The following is a 14,030-nucleotide window of genomic DNA, read 5'->3' as shown; positions in this document are numbered from 1 at the left end:
GTTACCTGAACGGGAGAAAGAGAGGCAACCGCAGCATCAGATGTGGCTAAAGAGACAACACTCTCATAATGTTCTTTATTCTTAAAGCCTTTAATATATTTCTTGGAAATAAGGTTGTTGGTGAATTTATCTTCTGTGTGAAAGATTTATTGACCTTCCATGGAAAAACCACTGTCTATCGCCGCACCCTCCACTAGCCTTCTAATACCAACTTCTTTACTTCTGAAAATTACTTTAGAATCTTCCCAATTTATGCGGTGATCGAGCTTAAGACTGTGACTAACTAATACATTGTTTTTCCCGCATGTAACTGGTAACTCTTTTGTGTTCCCCGATTCTAGTGGGCAGCCCTCTACCACTTTCACCGAAATATTTAGAGTCACATTCTGAACAGGGAATTTCGTAAACACCAACTTGTTTGTGATTCGTTGTGCTATTATTATGTATAAGAAGTCTCTTAATAGTGTTATTATAATTAAAGACTATATTTATTTTATCATTGTGATTTTTGTTAAACAGTTTTTCCTTATCTGTTTAGGTGAAGATTAAAAGGGAGTGCAAGACAATTTGTAAACTTCTTTTTGTCATTTACTTTAGATGAATCTATGTAGAATATTCTTCTGGCTTTTTTAAAGGCATTATTAATAAAATAGGAAGGGTAACAAAGTTTTTTGAAAACATCTTCAATGTGTTTAAGTTCTCTGTCAATGAAGGCGGGGTCACATACTTTAAGGGCTCTCAAAACAAAATTGACTAAGATGTTGGTTTTGACTTCACTATTGTGCCAGGAGAAAAAATGAATGTATGTTTCTGCATTGGTTTCTTTACGATAAACTGTAAATTTGAAAGAGAAAGTTACTGGGTCATGGAAGATCAATATGTCTAAAAACGGCAACTTATCATCTGTTTCGTGCTCGGCTGTGAACTTGATAGAGGGCAAGATTCCATTAATATACCGAAGGAAATTGTCAAAATTTGAAGGGTTACCTTTAAAAATAATGAAAATATCATCTACGTATCTCACCCAAAAAATGGGTCTTAGATGATATTTTCATCAGAAAACGACGGCATTGCCTGATTTATACTGACGACCGGTTCCATTGTTTTAATAAACAAGTACTAATTTTTTGACTCCTGCTTTGTTTACTTCGCTGTAAAGATATATCAACGTGTCAGATTGATAAGGGGAACCGTACAGATTCCCGAAAGCTATCTTTTCTGTTTTAAACTTAAATATATGTACATTTACATAACTGTGGATTTGTTTCTCCATTTGAAGACTCGTGCTACTATGAGGAATTTTTAATAATAATAATAATAATAATATAAATGCATCTTCTTCATCATCATCATCATCTTATTGTCAAGCAAAGACAGATCTAGTCTAGACCTTCTAGGATGGCCCCAAAAAAATTTCACTGATTACACTGGGTAACTGTCTTCATGAGATAATGGGGTCGAAGTTGTGAGCAGAATTACTTCTCTTCTGGTCAATTTCCCTTTAATTCGAATTTACTACGTTATTGCCTGAAAAACGTTGAGTAACGAGTGGCCCATTAAAAGCCTTGGGATATAATGTTCAAGACAACGGCTGAAGGCATCTGGGAAAGAGAGCAGCGGCTCTGCGCTATATTACAATGCGGCCAGGGAGCCATTCCAGTGAGTCTTATGCGATGGAGTCAGTTACTCGCAGTGAGCAGATGATTAGATCCTCTACGATGAATAATCCGCCGCAGATAATTCATGGTTTTCGCTGGAATCTCCTAACAGAAGAAATATACTCATTTGTATTTTGTAGACTCTACCTTATTACGCAATATGGGATGCTAAACATACCGAGATTTCCTTTTACTTAATCTTCTTGTTTAGCAGAAGAATAGGAGGAAAGATTATGGATAAATCTTGAACTAAGAGTAAACGCCAAGGGAAGCAAGAAGAAAATTCCAAACCAGAATAATTTAATACTAAATTTCGTTTTTTTTTTTTCTTTTTTTTCTTTTTTTTTTCTTTTTTTTTACTGTTTCCCCCTGTAACTTTACCAAACTTTGATCAAGTCTGATTATCCTCACAATTTTAGGTCCATACTCCTCTCTATCAAGTCATTCAAGAGCTTTGTTGATTAACAATAATATCTTTTTTGGAAATAAAGAGAAATGCGTGAATGGAACAGGTACCCCTAATCATAAATATATAAAGTTGATACTTATGTTTAGCTTAGGTGATCTGAATCCTCTCTTTGTCGAGATTTATCATCTACGATAATAATACCAGTTTATGAAGAGATGATAGTAAACTATGAATATTAGTACAGACGTTGTTTGTGCCACTCCTACTGCCCAGGTTGTCTCTCTTTCTCCTGCCCAGGCATTGGAAGGAAGAGCCCCCATTGCAGGTGCCGATGCAGAAGGTATGGACGAGGGAACAGCCGAACACACTGAGGAAGTAGTTCAACCAAAACGATCGGCTCGCCTTTTGGCCAGACAACATTTGAACGAGGGAATTACATGATTGGTATAGTTGGTTTCTGTTGTTTTCTCCCTTGGAGACGTTTTCCAGCGTCTTGGCTGTCCTGCGTAACTTCTTGTATATTTTTAAAAAGGAAAAATCAGTACGGCTGATGAGGTCTATTGATCAAGTAGACGAAAGCTCCCGTTTTTTAAGAAATTTTTAATACACATCTTACATAAGTGTGGACTTTTATTACTTCATTTATAAGATTGTTTTTCTTTAAAGAATGTGGTCCAGTTTTTAAGTATTCTGTAAAACAAAACAATTATGATGGATTTTTCTGTCCGCTAATAGATCTTAAAAACTAAAGCGGTTAGAGGGCTGCAAATTAGTATGTTGATTATCCATCCTCCAATCATCATACATACTAAATTGCAGTATACTAGCCTCGGTAGCTTTATTCTATTTAAGGTTAAAGTTAGCCATGATCGTGCATCTAACGACGCTATAGGACACGCCACCACCTGATAGTGACTGATAGTTTCATACAGCATTATACGCTTTACAGAAAACTCGATTCAGCACAGCTTTTACTTGTAATATTTTGTTGATGATTTCGTAATCAAGATTTAATGTTATTTCTGTGTCATGGAATTCTTAATTTTATTTAAATGATAATAATGAAAACATCCGTTTGAACCAAATCCAAGAGGTTTGATTTTTATTTGATTTTTGTCCTTCCGGATTTACAGCCAGCATGAGAGGCCTATACACTTCTCTCAGATACAAACGCTTTTCAATTCAAATGTATAAAACTGAAACGCGGAATTTCAGGTTTTTATCTTACGAAGTGATGAAGTCAACAGCTGTGACGTTTTTTAGCCACAGGATTTTCGTTTCATAGATAATATCTCACCTCGAAATTGACTGTTGGAGCTTTGTATTTTCCTGCTCAATTATTACTACAATATACATACCGCAAAAATGTCGTTGAGCCAAAATAGGTAGAAAAGACGAGTCCCAAGTTTGAGAGATACGTTTTCGTTCCGAACCATGTTGCCATCATTCAGAATAATCGCGCGAGTTGACTCCGGGATCGAGAATACTAAGTCTGGATGTACAATGTTTCATGTACACTACCTGTGTTACATACAGGAAAGATAAATATGTGGATTCAGGTTGATTCTTATATTCATTGTTATTGCTTTGTTCAAACGGCGTCTTTCTGAAAGTTTTGACTTTTCAAACTGATAAATATTGTTACGTAATCATTTCACACCAAACAAAAAACGTTAGTCTTTCATCCTAGAGTTATGCTAACTAAAAACTGCATTGTTATGCATGCTACATTTCTGTATGACTGGTTGTATGCTGATTTGAGAAGAGAGAGAAGAGCGAGAGAGAGAGAGAGAGAGAGACGAGAGAGAGAGAGAGAGAGATAGAGAAATCCAAATGATATTTGCTCAAGAAGGAGCAAAGGCCAAGAAACTGGTCGTTGAAAGCCAGATGCCGAACATCTTCAGCAATGCCTTTAATAACATCTCCGTCGCGGAGTTGCTAAACTTTATGAGGATTCTGGAGAAGTTGGGCTACACAGCCAAGGTAATAATCTCCATTGCCTCTTTCCCCCCTTTATTAAGCCCGTCATCCTCCTACCCTTTCCTCACTTTCTTTCGTTATTCCTTCTTTTTTTACACTTCCTCTTTCTCCTCACGATTAGTATGACTCTCCTCTCTATTCCTCCTTTTCATGCATCTAGATATTCTGCCTCTTTCCCTCCACTGCATCCTTCTCCACCGTTTAGCAAGAGGGTAAGTAGCTTTTCCATTAGCTGATTTTTCACTTTTCCCTTTATTTATTTATTTATTTATTTATTTTCAATGGATTCTAGACCAAAACCTTTTTCGCAAAAGGTAAATGCAAAATGTTAAGAGAGAGAGAGAGAGAGAGAGAGAGAGAGAGAGAGAGAGAGAGAGAGAGAGAGAGAGAGAGAAATGGTGAAGCGGTTGGGTAGGTTTTTCATAAGCAGAGACAACTGACTTATTAATGAATAAAATAAGTAAAATCATCTCAACAAAAATTCTTCGTTTCGGGCAAAAATCATATATCACCAGATCTGTAGAGTTAGTATATTATTTAATTATTTATGCTGATAACATTTTTCTTTTCGATATTTGGCTCTTTGTCTTATACAAATACTTTATCTTTTTTATTTCAAAACGCTCCTTACTTGACTCCCCACTCAAAGTACGGCGGAAGCACGATAGGTTAAACAAAATTATTATTATGTAACACACGTGAGTTGATGTAGATAAATGAAAAAAATAAATTGAGATAAACAATGTAGTTTCAGCGACACCCGGCGATCACAAAGCTGCATTGTCGGCGTTGTAACTCGTGTATCGCTTCGTGGAGTAAATTACAGTCTTGTATGCTACGTTTTCTAACAGTAGATAGGATTGCAAATATGTAATGATTCACATTACATTTCGATCAAGGTTTTCTAAACTACTTACAACGGACACCAAGGCAATACACATAGCAAAGGTAGTTTTAAATGTCCCGTTTTCAAGGTGTGGAACATTAGGCACTATCAGGCAAAAATCATTCCGTCTGTACCGACGAAAATTTTGACTGAGCATATGTAGAAAATTCAACTGGATCAACTTCCCAAAGTCTTTTCCATAAAAGCGCCTGAAGGAAAATGAAAGAATAGGGAACCAATAACTTTCTCTCCTCTGTTAAAATTCCGTATACTTCTTGAGATAATTAGTAGGGACATAGGGCTAGTAGATCAACCTCGGTACAGGAAGATGGACGCTAGTTCGATTAAAAGAAAGCTGAAATTCAATTTTCAGTCCACACACACACACACACACACACACATACACACACACACACACATGCGCACTCACACGCATTATTAACCCTATTCTTATGCAACAAACCAATAGGGGTCATGAAATTGAAATCAAGCGTCCAAAAAATATAGTGTTCACAATACACACACACTATGTATATATATAATATATATTAATATATATATATATATTATATATATAATATATTATATATATATATATCTTATGTCTTATCACTTGGCGATAGACTTTTTGTTCTTTCCTTACGGCTGTCATCCGTAAGTAATGTTTGGTTCCTTCCTCTATCTACCTTGGATATCTTAGTAGAGAGGTTCTTTCTTGTCTAGAGGAGATGATTCAAACAGGCTAGTTGAACAAGTTAACAACTTTATTCTGTAACTCCATACTAGGAGATGCAGCTCGGTCGGACGACCGATATGTTTGATAGTTGGCGTGGAACTGCCATTCTAAAGCATCGCGTCGATAGCGGAACATTAGCTATCTCAGCAATTCATATAAAAAACACATACGTAGTTCGCCGGCTCGGAAGTTACAAGTTTCCGGCGTAGGTTAACAGGTCAACCGCTTCCCATGGAAGTTGTTGTGCAAAGTTATCATAACATAAAAATGTTGACAAAGCTTTGAGCTAGATCAGGCTACTGCAGACAGCGCATAGCGTAATCTAGGTCTGCTTTGTCACGTAGAACCCTCCAATGCCATGACCCCAGGTCACTGGTTTATATATAATGTTAATTCTTACATTAGGCTCGGTCTGCTACCTATTCAAGCCTTGAATAAAAAAAAAAATTACTTTAAACATTGTTCATAGGAGCGTGCTCGTAACATACTAAGTGATTAAATGCATAAAAAGGTTCTGTTACATACCCTTGTTGACATATTCATAAACAAAGATAAATGCATGGAAAATATAGATCCATGTTTGGTAATAATAATGATTATGTACCCAAAAATAATCAAAACATGTATACATGATTAATATGATAACAGGTAACCTGATTAAGAATAATGGTTACTAAATAATGATTATAGCATGATCATGGATAATTGTTAAAGAGTACTTGTCACTCTTTATAATAGATAAAATTATAATTGGTATAATAGTATAACAATGTAATTCTGCAGAAATTCCAAATATATAGGGCTGATATTTTATTAGGTGCCCGAAAAATACCTTTAGGAATATATTAATGTATAATATTGGGCTATAATGATTTATTAGGCGCCCTGGAGATACTTTAACTGTTCAAATGCAAAGGCGTGAGTCTTTCTTGTCCTACATTTTTGCCAGCATACGGACCGCTTTTCACACACAACACAATTCCAGACAATTCCCTAGGCACGAACTGAAGTGGCCAGGTTCAGGCGGCCCTAAACGCAAACGACTGAGTTTAACGGGTACGTCATCCAGACGGGCCAGTACGTTCCCTTGGAGATCCTTCTGTTTACGCCTCAGCCTACGCCAAGCAAAGATGTTGACGGCGATAACCAATATGGCCGTCACGCTGAACACGGCTAGCAGAATGTAGTAGCGAAGATTTTTCTCCACCTGCATAAGTCGATGACGCGTGGGTCATCTCAGCCAGTTGCGTCAGACGATGAGCTACTCGCGCGTTGTATGGGAGAGGTAGTGATGGGATGATTGTGGTAGCCCACGTGTAGTTCGCGAAATACGCCTTCTCACGTATTATCGTGTTGACCCCTCTAACGGTATAGTTTGTAGATGTCCCGTACAACCATCGGCTGCTACGAAGATAGGGGCATGGGCGGTGGATGTGTCCGGACACACGACGTCGAATCCGGCCTTATCATAACGGATCCAGGAACCATTATTCATCCTGTAATTGAATTTATTACCGTAAAAGGGATAAAGTTTCCCCAGACAAACCTTCGCTTGTATGAGAGAGAGAGCCGTTTAGCACTATGTCTAACTCACATGAATCCGTTGATATAGGATAGAATTCAAAAGAGTCAGCTGTACAAATTTTATTATTCATGGCTTCTGAACAGTGAGTGAGTTTATCTAAGTCTTTAATGACTGTAAATGATTTCTTATCAGAAGAAATCAGTACATGCCCCGTTAAATTGGATATTACTGGATTTGAGTTATTCGTCATAAAAGTAGGAAACGGTGCTATTTTGTATGATTGCCAAGCATCGGAAGAATCAAAAGGAATTGTGATCATAATTCTATAATTTTCAACGCTGACTGATATTAGGCTATAATAGAATTCTACTTTATGGGCATCTAATAAAGGAATATAACCTAGCTTCTCCCGTTTCCGTTTTCTAAAGTTAACGTCAGATCTTTAATAGGCATGAGGTGAGGAGATAACACACCCTTTGTTGCTAACGTAATTGCTTCTACGTAATCTTTTGACCTTTCAATAAAATGTGATATTTTCACACGGATATGATCTATTTTCGAACTATAGTAAGCTAAAGTAGCCAGCAAATGTTGAACTTCCATGACCTGATCGATATTATTTGAATGTTCATTAACGATATTCATTATTTGATTGATCGAAGATAACTGGCTGCGAAGTTCTGATAAGGCCAGTTCCGTTTTGTGTTGCAAAAACTCAATTCTTTTATTTTGATATTTATCTTGAGGCGATTTGAGATTCCTAAGCCTAGATTCGCAACTGATCCTAAGATGTTTAGTCCAGCTAGAATAAGCGGGTTGCGGCGTTCAAGAGTATTGTGCCGCACAGACCACATCAGCAGGTCGCACGAGCGAGTTCTTCTGCCTCGGCGGTTTTATTTTGTATGTCATAAGACAACATTTCCGCGACGCTTAGCGTTTGAGCTAGTGAAATCTCTGAGTTAGCATGAAAATTACGTTCATGCATTTCCTTAAGGGAAATACCAAACCTCATCAGGTCATTCTTTAAGTTAAGGACGTCATCTTCAGGTAAGAAAATAGCATGCATATCTACTTCGATAACAATATTACTTGACACGATGAATACATCATCGATTCTCTCGATAATCGAGCCATGATTAAATTCTATGTCTTTAGTCCTAGCGCTCTTTCCATACAACAAAGATGTCTGAATACACAATATCACTCCTAACAATAACAGATTCATTTTTGAAAACCTGCAATGAGTAAAACAGATGTAATAACTCGCGTAAAAGAATAGGTTTACATACAATATGATTAATAGATATATATATATAATTTATTATACAAGTTTCATAAATACAACCATTTTTTCCCTCACTCCATCTACCTTTCTTTAGATTCTGATATGTGCCAATGGGACTATTCTCACATCAGTGGGTTTGGATACATTTTGAACCCTAACTCTATTGGCCGTTAAATTTTCTAAAATGTTAAACAGGCCTTCAAACTTAGGTGTCAGTTTATAATTTAAACCTTTACGCACGTATACTTGTATGTATACCTGATCGCCCACGGCATATGTTCTAGTTTGGCTTAGCTATTTTATCATGATTTTTTTTCATTATGATCTGTGCTTCTTCTAAATTCTTACGAATTATATTATATCGACTTATGCTTGCATCCATAACATCCTTTAGAGGATTTGATAAATTAGTTGTAGGCTTTAAGATGTGGAAAGGCGTTCGGGCCGGGATACCGTACAGTGCCTCGTGCGGTGTCATTTTAATAGACACGTGATACGAGTGATTAAGTGTGCTTAGTTACCGCAGGTATGGCAATGTCCCAGTTGGGATCTGCCCCCCCTAAGGTGACCTTAAAATGTTTAAAACCTTACGATTTGCCCTTTCACTAGCCCATTAGACTCTGGGTGATAGATACCTGGTATTGATTTTCTTTATACAAAGGAATTCGCACAAGGAGTTAAGGAAATGATTATTGAACTCCCCGCCCGAGTCTGAGATAATGATGTGTGGAATTCCATGTTTACAAATGTAGCACTCGTAAAACTTCCTAGCGCACTCAACCGCGGTTTTTGTTTTAAGCGCTATAAGTTCTGTATATCGAGTCAAAGCGTCTATAATTACTAGGAGGTGCTTATTTCCTCTGTCTGACTCGTAAAATCCTGTTAATAAATCTAAATGTACTCTTTCAAAGGGTTGATTTGGCACGGGGTAAGCCCCTAGGCTGACAGGTGTCTTCGTGTGCCCTTTGTATTCTTGACAAGTGCGACAATTTGCTATGTGCTTTTTTATATCTCTAAGCATCGTATGCCAATAAAATAAGGATTTGGCTTTCTGTGACATCAAGGTATAACCCGGGTGTCCGTGCAGTGGATTTTCATGCAACCACTTTAAGACAGTGGGTATGAGTGAGATAGGCACCACCACCTGGTTGTTATTCAACTGCGTGTGTTGCGGGTTTTCCTCGTCACGGATCTACACAGGATATTTTCCTGTAGGATATAATTCTGCTGCTTATACTTTAGGTATTCTTTTTCCTTCGGATTTCCGTTTAACGCAATGATGATTTTTTCTATTTGCGGATCTTTTCTTTGTTCCGTCTGTAATAGTTCAGCACTCCAGCCCAGATCTTCCTGTTCGGATATAGTTTTAACAACGGGCATGGAGGTTGAGATATCTATTAATTCAGCTAATGGCTCGGTACAAGATGAAGAGGGGTTGCGTGATAATGCGTCAGCAATGATATTTGCTTTCCCAGGTAAATACCCGATCCTCGCGCCAAAGTCTGAATGATCATGTGCCACCGAGTTCGCTTGGGGCTGTGACTAAAGCCTTTAAAGAAGTCGGTTAGGGGCTTATGATCAGTGAGAACCTTGACGGGATAACCGTATGTTATGAATTTAAAGTGCACGAGTGAATTAACAATAGCGAGCCCTTCCTTGTCTATTACTGCATATTTACTTTCGGAAGGTCTCAGTTTTACGTGAATAAAAAAGCTATAGGGAAAAACTGTCTATCATATTGTTGAAGCAATACCCCACCTACTCCTAGGTCTGAGGCGTCTGTTGCTATGAAAAAATTCCTTACCGAAGTCAGGAAATTTCAAGATAGGAGAACTACACAGTTCATCTTTCAATTTATCGAACGCCTGTTGATGAATTTCAGACCATACGAATCTACGCCCTTTTTTATAAGATCGGTTAGGGGAGCGGCTATGATTGAGTAGTTGCGGATGAAGCGGCGATAGTACCGCTGCATCCTAAAATTGCTGTATTCCCTTGACGTTAGTAGGTATCGGAAAGTTACGGATAGCCGACACCTTATCGTGGACGACTTTAAGACCTTCACTAGAAACCGTGAAACCTAGATAGACTAGTTCTGTTTTGTTTTAAAAAATTCACACTTACTTATCTTTACCCTTAAATTATGCTGCCTTAACCTTTGTAACACTAACTCCAATTTACGTAAATGCTCTTCTAATGTGTTGGAAAAGATTACTAAGTCATTCCATGTAGGCATGTAGGATATCTCCCAACAAGTCTCCAAACACGACGTTTATCATACGAGTAAAGTTATAGGAGCACAACGTAAACCAAAAGGCATACGCAAAAATTCATAATGTCCCCTGGCTGTGCTGAAGGCAGTGTATGGGATGCTTTCTTGTTCCATCGGAATCTGATGAAATCCTTTTAGTAAGTCTAGGCTTGTGAAATATTTATTCTGCCTAGTAAAGATAGGATATCATCGGTACATGGTACTGGGAATCTGTCAGGGATTGTTTCTTCGTTTAAACGACGAAAATCTACGCATATCCGCCAAGTTCGATCTTTTTTCGGTACTACTATTAACGGAAAATTATAAGGGCTGTTTGATTTCCTAATGACTCCTTCCTTTAACATTTTACCTACTTCCTCTGTTATCTCATTCTGAAATTTCATAGGAAGTCGGTACGAAGGTACATAGATTACTTTCTGTTTGTCCTTGAGCCTGATTTGATGCTCGATGACATCCGTTTTTCCTAAGGTTCCATCCGTAGTGGAAAAAAACATCATGATATTTAGTTAACAGATTCAAAAATTTCTGCTGAATTTCTTCTTCTTGAATGTCCTGATTGATTTTATTCTTTATAGATTGCAAAAAGGTTTCATCCGCGACTGATTGAGCGTGATTTATCTCAGCTACGGTAAGAATGCGATGTTTATAAACTTCGGCATCCAAGATATGTTGATTTTTGTGGATTACTAAAGTGGTATTCAAATGAGTTACAGACTTCGATATTACATTGTTGTTGTGAGCCGACTGTATAAACGGCTTGTGTGACGGATAATCCGTGTGTTTTCAGAGTTTCGGAAAGGATTAATGTTTCAGATCCTGGCAAGGTTCTTTTTACACGCACTAATATATTTGAAGTTACGTTAGGCTCGAGAGTTTGCGTGCAAGCTGATATTACGGGTGAGCGAGAGTTCTTGTTGGGTTGCCTGTATTATTTCTTGGTTCATGAGACAGGTGATTGGTTCCGTAATGTAAGTGACAACTCTGCCTGTCTCTTTATTATCTAAAACTGATTTTAGGGTATTAGAAGACCTATAGAATTTCCCTTTGATATACACGCCGTGTTTTGCAGGTGCTAAGATAATATTTTGAGTGCCATAGACGGGTATCCGATAATTACTGCGGGATACATATTAATGTTTTGTACAACGACAAAGGTATCAGCAAAACGTGCGCTTACCGACCTTGTACTGTACATGAGTTACGCCACAACATTTAATTCATTATTCCCAATGCCTGAGAGCCTCATTCCGGACTTTTCTATAGGGAAATTTGAAAAGAGTAAATGATGAGTCCTTAAATCCATTATATTACGTGGACTACCAGAATCAAAGAACAAAGTGAATGACTTATGAGGTCACAAATTTACTGCATGTAAGGTTGGTCGCCAACTCGTTTTGACTAATAATTGCATGAATTTGTTGCAAATCTACGGGAACCTGCACAGATTTTTTGATTCGGCCGTGTGTTTCATAGGAAAATCAATTGTCTCACAATGATCTGATAAATGATTAAACTGATTATTTGATACAAAAGATGTTGATATTGATGACCCAACATCGCCCTCTCCCCCCTTGGAGTGAACTACGTGGTATTTGTTTTGTTTATCACACCCTGAAAATTCGCTTGCCCTTGCGAGTTCTGGCTAGACGGCCCAAGGAACAGAGGTACCTGAAGCACGATTTGTTGTTTCTGCTGTTGTGCAGAATTTCCGTTTGGTTGTTTCTTTCTTATAGTACTGAGGACCCTTCTTTTTATTTGCACTAGCAACTGGTTGCGTGTTTGTAGCATTTTGCTGTTGATTCCTCGAGTAGCAACGGTTATATGAATGAGTTGAAAAACTATTGTGTATTGAACAAAAACGCGTCCGACAGTCTGAAATCATGTGACCTGGTCGTTTACAGTTATAACAAACCATCCCTGCAACTTGATTATTATTATGTACCACATTTACTTGTTGTGGCTTGTTGTCATTTTTTGCAAAAACTTGAATGAGCGAAGGATCTAGGTCGGTACATTTAGACATGTGTTTTTTGATTTGTTTATACACATCTAATTCCGTACTGTCGGGCTGCAATTTTTTATCAAAACACCGTACTAACGCTTCAGGCAACATTACAGTGATAGACGTAAGGTAGATCAAAACGGATAAAATCTTTCACTTTGATTTTAGCACCCGCAACCCACCCGGAGTTACTTAAAAACTATCCTGATATTCATTTAGCCGGTCGGCAATTAGCGCCGCCCGCTCGACAACATTGAGCTGAGTCATGGAGGCTTGGTTAAGGATATTTCTCAATGCCAATACTACATCTAAAGCCTCTTCACCCCCATACACGGCACGTAATCTAATTTTGAACTCGTCCCATGTAAGCGCCTCTTGGAAAGAAACCCCCCTTAGATACGCACTTGCGTCGCCTTTCGCAAAGTCAACGAAGCTCTTGGCCTCCTGTAATTGTACTGCTGGGTCTGTCATGCTTTTTGCATTTAAATGAGCGTCTACAGATGAGATCCATGCCTCAACATTTTGAGGCAGGAAACCCATTGACCCGACCTTGAAAAGGGACAATCGCTGACCTCGCGCTAACGAGAGTCACCACGTTGGGGTTGCCAGCCGGAGTGGTTGCCATTTCGGCTTTCACTTTTTTCTTATCACTTCTATTCCTTGCAATCCTATCAAAATATCTATAAGAGTACACTCGACCACTACGTAAACGCATAAGCAATGTACTGTATAAGTGTGTTATAATAATAGGAAAATCCCCCAAAAGATACAAAAATACAGATAATATGATAAAATATTACGGAGAATTCCTGCAAGAAATGGTTAATGACAACTAGAAAAGAAAAAAAAATTAATCTGCGGGCGAGAACCTCGTAGTTGAAGATAGGTTCTGTAATGAAGGAAGATTAATATGGGCGAAACAACTCACCCCCAGAATACTGGACGATCGACTCTTGATGAACAACACTTTCATGAGGCAAAGACCTGAATAGATAAAAATGGTACGATCGAATCTTGATGACAAACACTTCACTGAGGAAAAGACCTGAATAGATAAAAATGGGTACTTAGCTCCAGATTATATTGCGAAGGATTGTTGACATGGGATGACGTCACAGTTCCTGTCCACGTCTCGCGTCGGAAGTCGTGATGACGTCACGGCCTTCTCTCGGTGCACGATGCGCGGTGAAGTCCAAGATTGATGACGTCACAGCCTCCGTCCTTGCTAGATCGGGTGATGTTCCCTGTGTTTGTTTTCTTCTTTCCGTCGATGTTCG

General features: G+C 38.2%; 1 long non-coding RNA gene across 1 annotated transcript; it reads right to left on the bottom strand.

The window, feature by feature from the left end:
• Nucleotides 1-7,301: 7,301 nt before the first annotated feature.
• Nucleotides 7,302-13,722, bottom strand: LOC135205972 (uncharacterized). Its single transcript, XR_010312655.1, has 2 exons — nucleotides 13,682-13,722; nucleotides 7,302-8,429 (listed from the first exon to the last, which is right to left on the bottom strand). It is a non-coding gene; the product is annotated as an uncharacterized LOC135205972 (long non-coding RNA).
• Nucleotides 13,723-14,030: the final 308 nt, after the last annotated feature.

This window comes from Macrobrachium nipponense, chromosome 29 (genome assembly GCF_015104395.2).
Source record: "Macrobrachium nipponense isolate FS-2020 chromosome 29, ASM1510439v2, whole genome shotgun sequence".
NCBI lineage: Eukaryota > Metazoa > Arthropoda > Malacostraca > Decapoda > Palaemonidae > Macrobrachium > Macrobrachium nipponense.
The sequence above is the reverse complement of the archived record's forward strand: the minus strand, read 5'-3'. Positions and strand labels throughout refer to the sequence as shown.